The sequence below is a fragment of the Papio anubis genome, chromosome 17 (genome assembly GCF_008728515.1).
Source record: "Papio anubis isolate 15944 chromosome 17, Panubis1.0, whole genome shotgun sequence".
Lineage (NCBI taxonomy): Eukaryota > Metazoa > Chordata > Mammalia > Primates > Cercopithecidae > Papio > Papio anubis.
In genome coordinates, this window is record NC_044992.1 from 21,481,581 (window position 1) to 21,496,693 (window position 15,113).

Consider the following 15,113-nt stretch of genomic DNA (forward strand, 5'->3'; position numbering starts at 1 on the left):
CCACTGTTCTCGGCACACTTCCCCTTCACTCCAGCTCAGAGAGGGACAGGTGTGGACTGAGATCACACAGCAGTCCCAGAAAGTGAGCACCGGGCTGGCCCTGCATTCTCCGGGAAGGAGATGGACACCAGCCAGCCTGAGGGTCGAGAGTTCGGCCGTGGTGGATGCCCTGGCAGGGCTCTGCGGCCAAGCCTCCCCTAGGTGCTCAGAAAACACCCTCTTTAGCAGGCAGGAGGGTGGACAGGCAGCAGGTGGCACCTGTCGGCCTAATCACCATCATTAACTGGGCAATAAAGCGGCATGGCCTGGGCCAGTCTTTGAAGGAAGGGCCTGCCAGCTGGGTCAGGTTTGCACAGGCAGCCCAGCAGCTCGGCTCCTCCACACACACTCCAGGCTGCAGCAGGTAGATGGGCCCTGCTGCGACTAGGTCTGCGGCCTCCTGCGAAGGCACCCACACCCCTTCACTGATGGCTTCCAGGAAGTTAGCAGTGAACTTTGGGTGTCTCCTACCAGCCGGACTTGTGTGGTACTGGGACTCAACAACTTCTGCGGTAGTGAGCGTCCCATTGCTAAGATCGACGAGGCTGGAAGCAACGTGAGGACAATCTGCCTGTTTGGAGCTGTGCCCCCAGTTCCTACACAGAGCCTGGCACAGCGAACAGTGCATTAAGGAGGAATGTCTGGGAAGCATACAGGAGCTTCTTGCTCCCAGAGGGAAGCTGGACACGCTCCCCTCCAAGCCTCTTTCTGGATTGCCATACGTGGAGTGCTGCGTGACTTTGAGAAACGTCTTGACCTGTCTTGGCCAATGTCACCTTAAGCTCAGCAGAGAGGCCCAGATTTCTGAGCCGAGTGTTCGCCTATCCCTGTCCCCTGAGGTCCTGGGAGTGTCCCTGTTTCCCTACTCCTTCCTCCTGCTAGCCAGCACCAGCTCTCTACGGCAAACCAGAGGACCCAGGGATAGGCGGAGCTTGTTAGGGAGCTTGTGGAGGCAGGGGCAGGGCTGTCCACACCACTCTCTGAGTTCGCCTGGACCGGGGCCCCAGCCAAAGTGCAGCTCTAGGGGTTAAGGTCCTTGGCCCCAGACTAGGCCCCTTGGGGGCGCAGGCCATGACTTCCTGTCTCCTCACAGGCTTGGAGGGGAGGCTGCTTTTTCTGAAGGAGGGAGGGAAGGGTGGAGGAAGCTAGGGAGTGCTGGGTCAGCGGTCGGGTAGAACTGGGTGGGTGAAGTTCTGGTGGGGTACCAGCCTAGAGAGCGGGCCCCTACAGCCTCCACCCCAGTTTGGCAAGGGAAAGGGAAGGGGGTGTGCAGAGGAGGAGGCGAAGAGGGGAACAGAGCAGCCTGGTTGGAAAGAGTGTGACGGAGACTCAGAAGAGTGCTCTGAAGGGTGGAAAGACCCACAGATGTGTGTACACGGAGTCACAGATCCTTGGGTACCCACAGAACCCATAGACACATGCACAGACATGGATACCTGTGTACACACAGTTACACACATTCACACACAAACACTCATGCACACAACATTACAGGCTCTCACAGCCTGAAAGACACACAGGACCACTCCCAGAAAGACACACAGACATACACAGCCACAGCCACTTGTACACACACAGTTGCTCAGACGCCTCTGCACCCCACGTCAGACCTGAGTGTTCTCACTGCATGTGGATGCCCACACTTAGACACAGACTCTGGTACGGACATACCCAGTAGCGCGTTACAGCTCCACAGACTTCATGCGCACCCATGGTGACACGTGAGAGTGAGAACACAAACGTAAATATGTACACACTCATGCAGAGGTACACACTTACTTACACAGACACTGACACCAGTGAAAACACACACACCCCAGCATTGCTTCTCCCACCTCCACAGCAGGAGGGATTAAGACAAGAGGTGAGAGGCCCTCCCCACCCAGCAGGACTGTGTTCCTCCACCCCGGCCCCCCCGCAAGCTCTCAGATTGGAAACTCCCTGGATTTCCCAGGGGGTCAGCCAACCAGAACAGGCTCAGACCTCAGCCCAGCTGCCCCGCCACATGCCCTTCACAGCTCTGGGTGCTTCTCCATCAGCCACAGCCAATGAGCTGCCTGCTCTTCCCCAGGAAGCTCACCCTAATTAACCCCAGATCTCCCCACCCCTTCTTTGACGTGGGGTCTCTGGCCTCAGGGCCTCATGGCAGCTTTGCCCTGTTCCTCTGTGGATGTTCTTCAGGGTCTTGCACACCAGTGGAGTGAGACTTGGAAAGCAGCAGGCTCAAATCTTGGGAACTCACTTTGGAAAAGCAAGTCCAACCTGCATGAGCAGAAGCGGACAGAAGATGGCCAATCCAGATGCAGGGTTCAGGGAGGGGTGCCCCTCCTCCATCATACTGGGGCTCCCAAGGGTGGGCACATGCTGTTCCTTCTTCCTAGCATCCCTAGGGTCTTTCCCCAGACTGAAGCATAGCAGACATTGGCCCCAGGGATTTCCATCCCTAGCCAGGGCTGTTTTCTGGCTCAAAGCAGCCCAGCCTTGGGCACAGCTCAGCAGCATACAGTGAACTGCTTCTAACCTCCAGTCATCAGATGGACAGAGCTTCCTCTGGCCCCAGCCTGTCTAAGCACCTAGCTGCAGCTCCTCCAGGCCAGAGCCCAGCTCAGCTCCACCTGAAGACCTGAAATGAGGGTGCTGGAGTGTGGGACCAAAACTCCAGACAGAAGTCCTTTCCCAATACTGCAGTAGCTGGAGTTGAGGCTAGACACCAGGACAGACTTTCTGGGCCTAGGAGAGAATTCTGAAGGGCTGGCATGGTGAGAGAAGGACAGGATGGTCCTATATAGAGACAGAGGAGAAACACCTCACAAATCCCCTTTCAGTCCAAGGTCTGTGGCAATCCCAAGGTTCCTGTTTCAACTCCCAGACTGCATGCAATGAGGAAGTCATGCTTCCCAAAGGAAAGAGGGAGCCAGAGCCAGAGCCCGCACCCATTCCTGGGGCAGAGGTGGATCCTGACTTGGAAGAGAAAGAAGTTCATCTCATCTGCCAGAAGCAGTCTCACTGTGGGACGCGACAACTACAGTCTCTCCTGGGCATCCCATCAGGGCCTCCCTGAGACCCTTGGCCCCTGAATTAATTTGCATTTTCTTAATTTTTAATGAAGTTGAAAATCTTTTCACTTGTTTCTTGGCCATTTATATTTTACCTGTGAATTGCTTGTGTCATTTGCTGATTTTTCTGTGAAATCATCTTATTATTTATTTAGAGGAGCTCCTTATGTATTGTGAATATTAACCCTTTATCTGTTACATATGTTTCAACACTTTCTTCCAGGCTATGTTATGTCTTTTAACTTTGTTCACGTTATATTTTGCTCTAAAGAAATTTACAATTTTTATTTAGTCAAATCTGTCAATATATTCATTTATGGCTTCTGCATTTGATGTCATGTTTAAAAATGCCTTCTTCTACTCCATAATCATAAAAATGTTTCCTACATTTTTTCTATTTGTTTGTATGATTTTCATTTTTACATTAGATTGTTAATGCATCTGGATTTTTAAATGTATAGTATGAAGTAGGATTTAACTTTATTTCTTTCCAATGGAAAGTTCATTGTCCAAACTCCATTTATTAAATTTTTTACTTGCTACCTTAAAATACTTTGCAGTCCAGATGTCCTGGCTCAAGCCTATAATACTAGTGCTTTGGGAGTTTGAGACCAGCCTGGGCAACAGAGCAACACCCCATCTCTACAAAAAAAATTTTTTTGTTTAACTAGCTGAGCATGGTATAGCTGTAGTCCCAGCTACTGGGGAGGCTGAAGTGAGAGGATCGCTGGAGTCCAGGACGTGGAGGCTGCAGCGAGCTATGATCATGCCACTACACTCCAACCTGGGCAACAGAGACAGATCCTATCTCAGAAAAATAAAGTAAAATACCCTACTATTATATACATATTTTAAAATACCTTGTTATCATATGCCCATTTCTCACAAATATCCAAGTTCATTCTGGACTCTATTACCTTCCATTAATTTATTTATTTCTGTATCAAAGTTGCAGTTTTAATTGTGGAAGCCTTATTGAACATTTTGAAAACTGACAGGGCAAGTTACCCCTGTTAGTCTCCTTTCTCAAAAAGCTCCAAGCTATTCTCATAGATTTACCCTTCCCCCAAACTACAGAATCAACTCATCATATTTGGGGGGCAAAAAATCCCTTAGACTTTTGATTTGAATTGCATTCAGCTTGTCTTTAGAGGAGAATTGACATCCTTACAATTTAGTCTTCTTGTTGTTGCTGTTTTAGAGACAGGGTCTCAGCATGTAGCCCAGGCTGGTGTTAAAACTCCTGGGATCAGGCGATCCTCCCACCTCCTGAAGTGCTGGGATTACAGGCATTAGCCACCATGCCCAGCCTTTTTTCTTTCTGTTTTTCTTTTTTTTTTTTTTTTTTTAGCCTTCTAGTTCAGGAACATGATATGCCTTTATATTTATTCAGGTCTTATTTTATGTTTGTCAGTAAAAATTTATTGTTTTCTTCATGTAGATTTCTTGTATTTCTTATTAAGTTTGTTCCTGGATATTTTGTATTGTTACTTTTGTGAGCTAAATCTTTTTGTCTCCTTTTTTTTTCTTTTTGAGACAGGGTCTCACTCTGTCCCCCAAGCTAGAATGCAGTGGCTCACTGAAACCTCTCGGCTCACTGCAACCTCTGAATCACTGACTCAAACAATCCTCCCACCTCAGCCTTCCAAGTAGCTGGGACTACAGTCGCGTGCCACCCCACCCAGTTAATTTCTGTATTATTCGTAGAGACGGTGTTGCTATGTCGCCCAGGCTGGTCTCGAACTCCTGAGCTTAAGAGATCCACCCGCCTCAGCCTCCCAAAGTGCTGAGATTACAGGTGTGAACCACCACGCCCAGCTATCTCCTATTTTAATTGGTTGTTTTAGTTGTATAGAAATGGTTTTGATTTTTATACACTGGTATATTCTGCTATCTTACTACATTCTCTCATTTGTTGTAATAGTCTTTTAATTGATTCTCTTCGATTTCCTAAATAAACATAACATTTGTAATTCCTGAAGGTTTTGCATCCTTCCTCCTTATATTAATGCCTTATTTCTTTTTCTTATTGTACTGGTTGGGGCTTTCGGAATAATGTTCATTGATAGCAACCATGGCAGCCTTCAACTTACAACTTTTGTGGTTTTCTGTGCCCAGAGTATCCATACAGAAATACCTGTGAGTCTAGAAATAACAATTAGCTCTGTGTATATCAGATAGAAGCAATTAGCAAACACCTAGGTCTTGATAGCTGCCCTTTCACTGTGAAACTCCATTGACTATTAGGGTTAAGGGAGTAGAGCTTTGAATGCTACTGTGAGTCCCAGAGAAAGGTGGATTGAGTCAGGGTGCCTGTCCTAACCCCAGAACACAATTCTTATACCCGAGTGGGCATGCCAGCACGTCCTCATTTCTTTCCCAGCACCACTGGCCTTGGTGAAGAGAAAGGGGCCACTTGGGGTTATGCTGAGAACTTTAGACATACAAACTTATTAAATCCTCACAACCACCCTGTGGGTGAGTATCACTCCCTTGTTAACAAATGAGGAAACTGAGGCTCAGAGTGGGGAGTATGGAAGATCACACAGCTAACCATCACTTACAAATGGGTTCCTTGCTGTCTGCCTCTGCACCCTCTTTTCTGAAATGGATATTTAGTATGGAACATTTTCTGCCTCGACTAAGAATTCTCTAAATGTTTTAGTATGCTCCACACTTGTACCAGATGACCACCACTCTCCCCCGGTCAGGGTTGATATTACCTCTCTCCTTGGAATGAGATAGTCACTGGGGAAGAGCTGACTTGTCCATACCCTCAGGCCAGAAGCCAAATCCCAGACTTTGCTGGGCAGCAGTGCTGGTACAAGGTCCCTAGAGCCTTTAGCTCCAGGAAGAGACACAAGTGGGCTTAGAGGCCAGTGCAAGGGTCAGGGAGATGGAGGAAGGAAAGAATGACCAAGGACAAGAGACAAGGGGGTGGAGGGCAAAGAAGATGGAAAGGAAGCAGAGAGAAGGAGGTGAGGACAGGGTCTGGGGGAGCAGCAGAGAGAGCTGTCAGGGAGCAGGGACAGGCTCCAGGACTGAGTCCAGCTGAGACTAGGGAGGCTTCACCCTCAACATGGACTCTAAGGGGCCAGAGACCAGGGCAACAGCCACTCAGGTTTCTGTTTCTATCCTCCAAACCGTGAAGAGTGGCCATGGGATGAAGACACAGAACCAGGGAGTCCCCATCTCCACCCCCACAGACACCCACATGCTCACACAGGGCTAGACTGCTGACCCACAGCAGAGACGTGTGCACAGACATAAGCGTGTCAACACACGGACGACACACAGGCCTGAGTCCAGGGACACAGAGACAGAGACACAGGGGAAGACATGCAGACACATGCCCACCCAGGAGACAGATGTACAGACCCAGGGGGAGATGCAGACAGACTTGCATGTATCTCCCCCTGAAGAAGAGGGAGATGGGAGTCACCGGCACATGCTCAAATGGGTGCACACGCCCCCACCCACAAGGAGACACCCTCGAGGTGCTGCAGGAGCTGTGGGGAGACAGACAGATGGCTGGCAGTTCCCAGCAAATCTGTGCTAATGCTTGGCCCTTGAAGGACCCAACCTGTCCATGCTGTGCCTCAGAGAACCCTGGGGGCCACCCAGCGCTGTTCCCCAAAACCTCATGAGTGGGCTCCATGAGCATACATGTGGCGACCAGGCTCTCCTGACACACGTGCATGCTCCGACAGGCCTGTGCCCCACCTGGGGGGGGGGGGTGGGGCAACATCCCCCTTCTGGAGTGCAGGCGGGGGCCACGGGACAACCCCCACCTCCACAAGCCACAGGCTGTGCCTGCTGGCAGGGACAGGGGAGGGGGCCCGGGCCAGCTCAGGAGGAGGGAGGGGTTGGGGGGACCGGGGCGCGGCTGGGGCGGGCACGGGAGCCGGTACCTGTCAAACAAGAGCCAAGGAGCAAACTAGCTTCTTAGTCACCTTTCTCTTCTCCCCGTTTTGGCAGCAGCCCCTCCGGGCAAGGGGAAGCTGATATCATAATTATTGGCTCACCTGGCAGCTGCCTCCCCTCACCTGATGTCAGCACAGACCCAGGACGGCCGAGCTGACGGACTGACAGACGGACAGAGCTCCTGGCCCCCCAGACCTGGGCCCCCACGCCGACCTGCTTCACTGAGCAGGTAAGAGGAGCCCCGGCCCAAGTCAGCCGTGGAGGCCAGCAGGGCCGGGCTGGGGCATGGGGAGGGGGTTTGCCTTTTTAACGGGGCTCAGGAGTGACTGGGAGCGCCTGGGTGCTCCCCACATTCTCACTGCAGCTCAAGGGAGTCTCAGAATTCGGGTGAGTGCCTGGAGGCCAAGGGGCACCCCTTCCCGACGCCCCCCTCCAGTTCCTTTTCTAGGTTGTCCAACTTTAACCCCTCTTGCTGTGGTGTAGGTCTCATTCTGGTGTGTGCTGGATTTTGTGTGTGTCTCTGTGTGTTGGAGAGGTGCTCACTCACCCTGTGCTGGGGGGTAATAAGGATCCAGAAGTGCTAGTTCTGGAAAACTAGAGCTGAAAGGCAGGGGCCATGTTCTCCATCTAGTGGTTTTCCAAGTGAAGAAGGGAGAGCCCAGCTCTGGGAGCTGGGGGCACCAAGGTTTGTGCAGATCAAGGAATTGCTCAACATCTCCACGCAGCCTGGGCTGGGGTCTAGATGCCTGGGCCCATGCAGAGACCTGGGTTGCAGAAAGGAAGGAGATGGTGCACCTTGTGGCGAAGCAGACAGGTGGCAAACAGGTGCTGTGGCTAGGAGTTGATGCTGGTCGCCTTCTATCCCCAACTCCATTTCTCTCCCGCAAGACCCCTAAGGCAGAGTCCTGGTGAGCAGAACTGGGCCAGGCAGGGAGCCCTTAAGCCTTTGGGGACTAGAGTTGGGGGTGTGAAGAGTGAAGGCCCTTAGGGAAATGGCCGAAGCAGCAGGAAGCGCCTGCCAGCTCCCCCGACTCCTCCCCACCCACTACCTGCTCAGATAAGGTTCTGGCATTCCCCGTGGAGTCCCCAGGCCCTCCCTAAATATCCAAAGAAGCCTGTTGGATGAAGAGTAGACTCTAACAAGTGGGTGTGTTTGCCTCTTCTCTTGGCACCTACAGGCATGGGGGATATGTTTAGATGTGCTTTGTGGCAATGCACAATTGGCCAGCGGGAAGGGACCCGGGTGGAGGGGCTCCTCTTGGGAAGTCACCCTATCCATCCCCTGCCCCTATGCCACTCATTGCCCACCTCCGGCAGGGCTGCCCCTCCTAATTTTCCTAATCCTTGAAGGAGAAAATCTGGCCAGTTTCCTCACAGTCATGAAGTCCCTCCTGGAGCCTCTCTGAAATCTTTACCGCTGCAGGGTCCAGCTCTGCTTGCCCCGTAACCTTCTTCCTCCCGCACCAGGGAACCCAGTTCCTCGGATCCCAGGGCAGCATCGCACTGCAGTCCTGTCCCCATCGGGCTTGGCTCAGACCCTTTTACCATCTTGCTCATTCCCTGACCACAAGACACAGGCAGTAGAAGGGCACCCCCGGTGGATGGGGGAAGGGGCAGCACCTCCTATCCTGGTCCCTTTCTCTTGTGGCTCTGTGAGGGGTCCAGGGTTAGCCAGGCAGGGACAGAGCCAGGCTGAGTCCTGAAGAGGGGCAGAGGGGGTGAGGGCTGCCCCAGGTTGGGGATCCTCAGAGGCAAAAGAGCTACAGGGAGAGGCACATGTCTTCCCGGCTCCCCGCCCAGCCCCGCCCGCGCTGCCTTTGCGAGCTCAGCTCCCGGCTCCAGGGCCTGCCGAGGCACGCTGCCCCCCCAGGCCCGGCGCCTCACTCCCTCCCAGAGCCAGGAACCTGTTCTCCCGGGAATGCCAGGGAGTTCTCAGAGGACTTTATTTCCCAGGGGCTCAGGGAGCCCCAGAATCCTCTGGACCAGTGGGTCCTGGGAAGCTAGAGAAAAATTAGGGGGCTTAGGACCCCTCCCTGCTCCCCAGCTTTGTCTCATCCACGCACTGACACCACATTGCCTCCAACCAACAGCCGTCTTCATCGTGAAAAGGCTTCATCACTAGAAGCCTTAGGAAAGTTAAAGACAAGAGGGAAAGCCCACTGGTGACACGAGCCTTCTGTCATGTGCCCTCCGCTGCCTCAGGGAAAGCCTTCCTTTCCCCCATCCCCCGGAGAGTCCCATCTGGCCTCTAAGAAAGCAACATATCACCTCTTTCCTTGGACTCTTCACCTTCTCTAGCCAGGAAGTCCTTCCTGATGTCTAACCTCCCCCTTTCAGGCTTGAGTTGACACCTGGGTTTCATGGACCAGCAGAACCCCCATTGCCTGCACAGGGCCCAGGCACATAGGCAGAGACTGTTCTAAGTCACATTGAAATGCCCTGCTTGCTTGGGCACTGGCAGGGACAGAAAGGCCCCACTCTCGCTGCCCCTCTTATTCTCTCTGACTCCACATTCTAATGAAGTTGTGGTCCACTTCTGCCTGCCTCCCCATCCGCCCATAACAGAAGGAAGGAGGGGACTGAGGTCCTGCAGGTATGCCCTCCCCTCCGTCCTTCCAAATCACAGCCTGCCATCCCCACTGTGGCTGGAAGAGGGGAGCTCAGGAAGCCAGGATTGATAGACTTCACAGAAAGTTCTCAGCATTTTAGGTTGAGTTTGACTGGACTGTGTGACCACAGAAGGTGGTTTCCTGAGTGGAGAGGCAACCATTGATCGGGGATGGGTGGGGTTGGGCTGGCAACATGCCCAGGAGCTGGGGAAGGATGAGATGGCCTCCAGGAGCTGGGGAAAGACAAGATGACCTCTGGGAGAGGGCCTCCCAAAAGCACCAACCGCATGGTTCCAGAATACATTGGGTCTTTCCAGCTTATTCATCTCCATCCCCTGCCCTCCCTGCCTCTCTGTGCCCAACTCCAACCTCAGCCCTGACCTTTCCACCTGTCTCTGTCTCTTTCCCCATCACAACCTACCTCCATTCCCATCTTCAATCCCAGCCTAGTCCCCTTCCTACTCATCCTCATCCCCAAACTTGCCTCCATCACCACCAGCCCATCCTGCTCCTTCCTCCTTACCTCACCTCGTCACTCTCACCTCCAACCACACTCCTATCCCCATCTCCCCCTCCTACTCCATTCCTCAAGATGTATCTCCCCCTATGTCACAGGTTCCCTTGGAGTCCAACACCTCTCACCAGCATCCCCGCCAGGTTCTGGGGTGTCCTCCAGGTTCTCTGAATGTTGAGGAAAAGCCCAGAGCCATGCCAATGGACAAAACGGGCAGGATGAGATCATCCCTGGAGCAACCCTTAGCTCCCTCATCCTATCTGGGCCACAAAGGCTGGATGCTCGCCAAACAGTAAAAATGAGTTCAGATGCAACAAGACAAGTGGAGACCTAGTGTCCAGACAGACCTCCACACTGCGGGCATGTGGCAGTGAAGGGAGGATGGAGAGACACTATCAGAGAGCCCCGAAATGGGGCCGGGGCAGCCTTTCTCAGGGGGCCGGGAGTGTAACTGATCCTATTAGGCATGGAGGGCCAAGGAAGGGGGGGCATGGAAGCAGGAGCAGGGATTTTTAGGGTTGATTAGTAGTGCGCATCCCCGGGTCTCTACCCTACCCGTGGCCCTTGCTTAGTCAGCTCAGATTAATGGGGCCAGGGAGAGAATTCGCTGAATCGTGATCTCTTGAGGAACTTGACTGAAGAGCCAGCCTGTGAGTCATGGGGAAAAGGGAACCTGTGCTCTCAAAGCTACTCTAGAAGCTTCCAGGGGAAGGCACCCCTCAAGACCCTCCCATCCCCTTCCAGGATGCAACAGAGAGCCCACTACAAGGTCTGAGCCTCGCCCTCCACCCCATGCTCACAGGAGGATGCATGGTCAGTCAGTTCCAAATCCTGCCCTCATACACTCTCTGGGGCCCTCAGGGCTCCCCCCACTGCCTCTGACAAACTACAGCACAGACACACACACACACAGACACACACACAGACACAGAGATACACACAGAGACACACCCAGACACACACACACAGATACACACCTGCACACACACATACATATATACATACAGAGAGACACACACAGAGGCACACACACATAGACACACAAGCACGCACACACGCAGAGAGAATGAGAATGGGGTGCATCCCTGGAACCAGATTGCCTGGAGACAGTTGGAGGCCCCACCTACACTTGTAAATTCCACAGCCATGTCCCAGACTGCACCAGCCCATCAGTCTCGGAAGGCATAGGATGTACATGAGGAAGGACACACACACACACACACATACACACACATACACCGCTGTGATCAGAAAACCCAATTATCAGACTCTGCACTTAGCACCCCTCCTCCACGCAGGCCCAGAGCGACCACAGCAGTCCTCACTGTCAGTGGGGGCAGTGTCCCCGGCTTCCTCTGGAGAGGGTTCCTGGAGCCTACACTGGGCACCAAGAGCATGTAGCTTTATAGAGGTGGCTCTGCTTCTCTGTGCCTTCCCATGAGCATGTCCAATCTGCCTGAAGTGGGAAGGGTTTTGGAGAAAAAATTATTTGGGGTGGCAATGCCAAACCCAGGATGCTCTGAGGATGGTCAAGGAAGAAAGATGGCAGCTGTAGCCAAGGAGCTGGATGGGCTCAGGAAAACACCCCCAGAGCCTGCCCCTTCTTCAGGGACATGATTAGGTGCTCAGAGCTGCTTCCCATAGCCCCGCAGCCTGGAGGAAGGAGCAGTGCACAGACGCTTGCATAGCAGGGAGCAATCTCTCCCACTGGTGGGACCTCAGTTTTCCCATATGTCAAATAAAGAGGGGCTTGGGTGGGAGGGCCTCCCAGTGCACTTCTCACTCCGAGGCTTATTAAGTTCAAGGAGATAACCACCTGCCTGTCCCCTGTGCCAGATGGCGTTGAGGGAGGAGGTGCACCAGTTTGTATTTGTCTTGTACTAAATCTGTATTATCAGTAGTGGTGGCAGAATTAATATCCCTAATAATAGATTGGTATTAATGAGCAGTTCTGATAATGATATGTACAGAGTGTGAGAGGCCCCTGGCCCAACAGACAGTGGGATCCTGGGCCATTTCTTTGCCCCTACTCAGGTGGACAGGCAAAGAGGGAGCGCACCAGCAAGACAAGGGCCCTCTTGACCATCCCCCTGGGGCACACCCCTAGGAAGGGCGGATGGCTAAAGGTAAAAAGATCTCACTCAGCCCCATCCCACTCCTGAAATCGTACAGGCCTAGGACCCCAGGGGAGGAGGCAGGGGCACCAGACAAGCTGGTGCTGGTTTAACTTCTGAGGATTTTGACATTCTGGTTCTCATTCGGTCCCCAGGACAGCCAGGTGAAGTATGTAAGGCAAAGATGAGGACCCCGTTTTATAAAAGAGGGAACGAAGTTTATTCCCATGACTAGCCCACACTGAGAGCAGAGCTGGGAGAGGACCCTTCTGCAGTCCTTGGTCAGGAGGCCTCACTGTGAGGGAAAAGGGGGATTCTGAAGGGAAGCCAGGATCTGGGCTCAGTGAAGGTTTCCAGAGATGATAACGCCAGGTTACGGGGGAGGTGAGACCAAGCTCCAACATGTCTGTTGGTCTCAGAGATCAAATCCTTTGCTGCCAATCACTGCCACAGCCCATCAACTCCAAAGCCAATTACGTATGTAGCCCACAGGAGGCTGGGGGTGGGACCATCAGGCTCAGTCCTGGGTGACTTCATTACAGAGGTGGAACTTCCGGGCCACAAAGACCCAGAGCTAATGAGTGCTTAGAGATCAACCACTTCATCCCATCCCTCAGCCCATTTCTCCATCCCCTTCAGCCAGTGTAGCTGGAGGAAGCTTGTTGTAGGAGGGATGAAGGCCAGGCTTCATAATCTGTGCAAAAGCCTCCTGGTCCTTTACTCATGCCCCACCTCATCAGCCATTCTTTGGCCCCTATCACAGCTGGGCAGACTGAGGATTTCAGGGAACCTTCTTCTCTAGAAACCAATGTCTAAGGCCTCAGATCACTTCTTTCTGCACACTGCCCCCTGGAAGGATCAAGCAGGCAGCAAGTTCCTCCTTCTCAAAAGCCCAGCTTTCCAGTCAAGCCCTCAGTGGTTCTAGGTCACCCTGTCCATCTCCAAGTCACAGGTCAGGCCAGTTCTCACCATCAGACTCAGCCATGGCTTCAAAAGTCCCTGGGAATAGGTGAGCACCATGGCATGCACTTTTGGTCTCATATACTCCAGAGGCTGAGGCGAGACCCCAGGAGTTTGAGACCAGCCTGGGCAACGAAGCAAGACCCGATCTCTAGAACCTGGGGAAGGTGGAGGTGGGAGAACCTTCTCCTTAAACTGCCTGTCTAAGGATTTTATGTACTCAGAACTGGGAATTGCCCTCCCCCACTAACCTTGGCAGGGCAAGCTTGCTGACCTTGCTTCTGGGAGCAAGATGTTGGGGTAGGCTTACAGCCTCAGAGCCTGGACTCCAGAGTAGGCAGGGAGGCAAGAGGGTGGAAGAGGCAGACCATAAATGACACCCAAGAGTAAGAGCAAAAGATCCCTGGGGGCTGAGGATGCTTAGGTGGGAGGTCTCTGGCAAGGAGCATCTAAGGAGTAGGAAGAACACAATAGGGCTGATCTCTCAGACTAGCAGAGGAGAGAAGCGGTTCTAGTAGGTATGTCTCAGAAAGGAATGAATGGGAGCTTTGGGAGGTAGCATTTCTTGTTTCCTTGAAACCAAACATTCCTTTCTTTCCATCTACAAAATAAGCATCCCCAGCTTGGCCAACATGGCAAAATCCCATTTTTAGTCTCTACTAAAAATACAAAAGTTAACCAGGCTTGGTGGTGCCCATCTGCAATCCCAGCTACTTGGGAGGCTGAGGCAGGAGAATCGCTTGAACCCAGGAGGTGGAGGTTGCAGTGAGCCAAGATCGTGCCACTGCACTCCAGCCTGGGTAACAGAGTGAGACTTCATCTCAAAAAAAAAAAAAAAAAAAAAAAAACAGAATAAACATTCACAGGTAGGTCAAGGACCTCCATCCATCTATCCCTCTAAATATTCATCCTTTACACTACAGATACTCACAGAAATAAAAATACTTAAAATAAAAAATAAAGCATTCATCCATCTGTCTGTTGATTTGTCCATCTGTCTAGCTTTCCATCCATCATTGTCCATCCATCAATCTTTCCATCCGATGATCTGTCCATTCATCCAACTGTTCATCTGTACATACATAAATACATCTATCCATCCACCCATCCATCCAGAGAGGTCAGGCTCCTGTTGGCCTCCCCAGGGCTGCTAGGAAGGGCCTGTGGTCCTGTGGCATTTATGGGGCATGTGACCTGCCTGCCTGGCCTGGGGAGACAGCCCCGCCTCAGCCCTCAGGCAGGGGGCCGGTCCAGGAACGTGGGAGTATTTATACCTCGATGGAGGCTCCTGGGGAGCTGCAGGCTGGATGACTCCCCGAAGCGGTGATGGTGGCCATGACCCAGAGCCCACTGTGAGTCCTTGGATTTGGCTTCTTTGGGTCCACGGCTGGGTGGCAGAGGCTAGAAAGGGGCTGGAGAGTCAGGAAGCTGCCCCCAGAGGCAGCCAGGGATGGCGAAAAGGAAGGGGTGCTGGGCAAAGGAGAGTGGGAGACCGGATGCTGTTGGAGTCAGGCATCTGAAGCAAAGCTGGGACCCTCCCTGGAGAAGGGATGAGTCTATTGCCCTTAAACAGGCTCTGGTGGGTGGCTTGGTGAATGGCAGGAAGGACAGGACAAGAAGACTAAGATTACAATAAGTAAGGGTTAGAGATCGGTCCAGGGCTCAAGTGCTTTTCCAGGATGGGCGTACTAGGCAATGCTCTGGGACCAGCCTGCTTCCAGAGGCACACGGGAATGCTGAAGGGGCTTTAGGAGAGGCCTGATTTGGGGACTGGAATGACTCAGCTGCAGGTGTCAGTGGCTCACATGGAGGAAAGCGTCACCTAGGGGACATGGTAGCTTTTCATCCTTTGTTCTCCCCACTCCCCTCCCTACCCATTCTGTCCCTACCTGCTCTG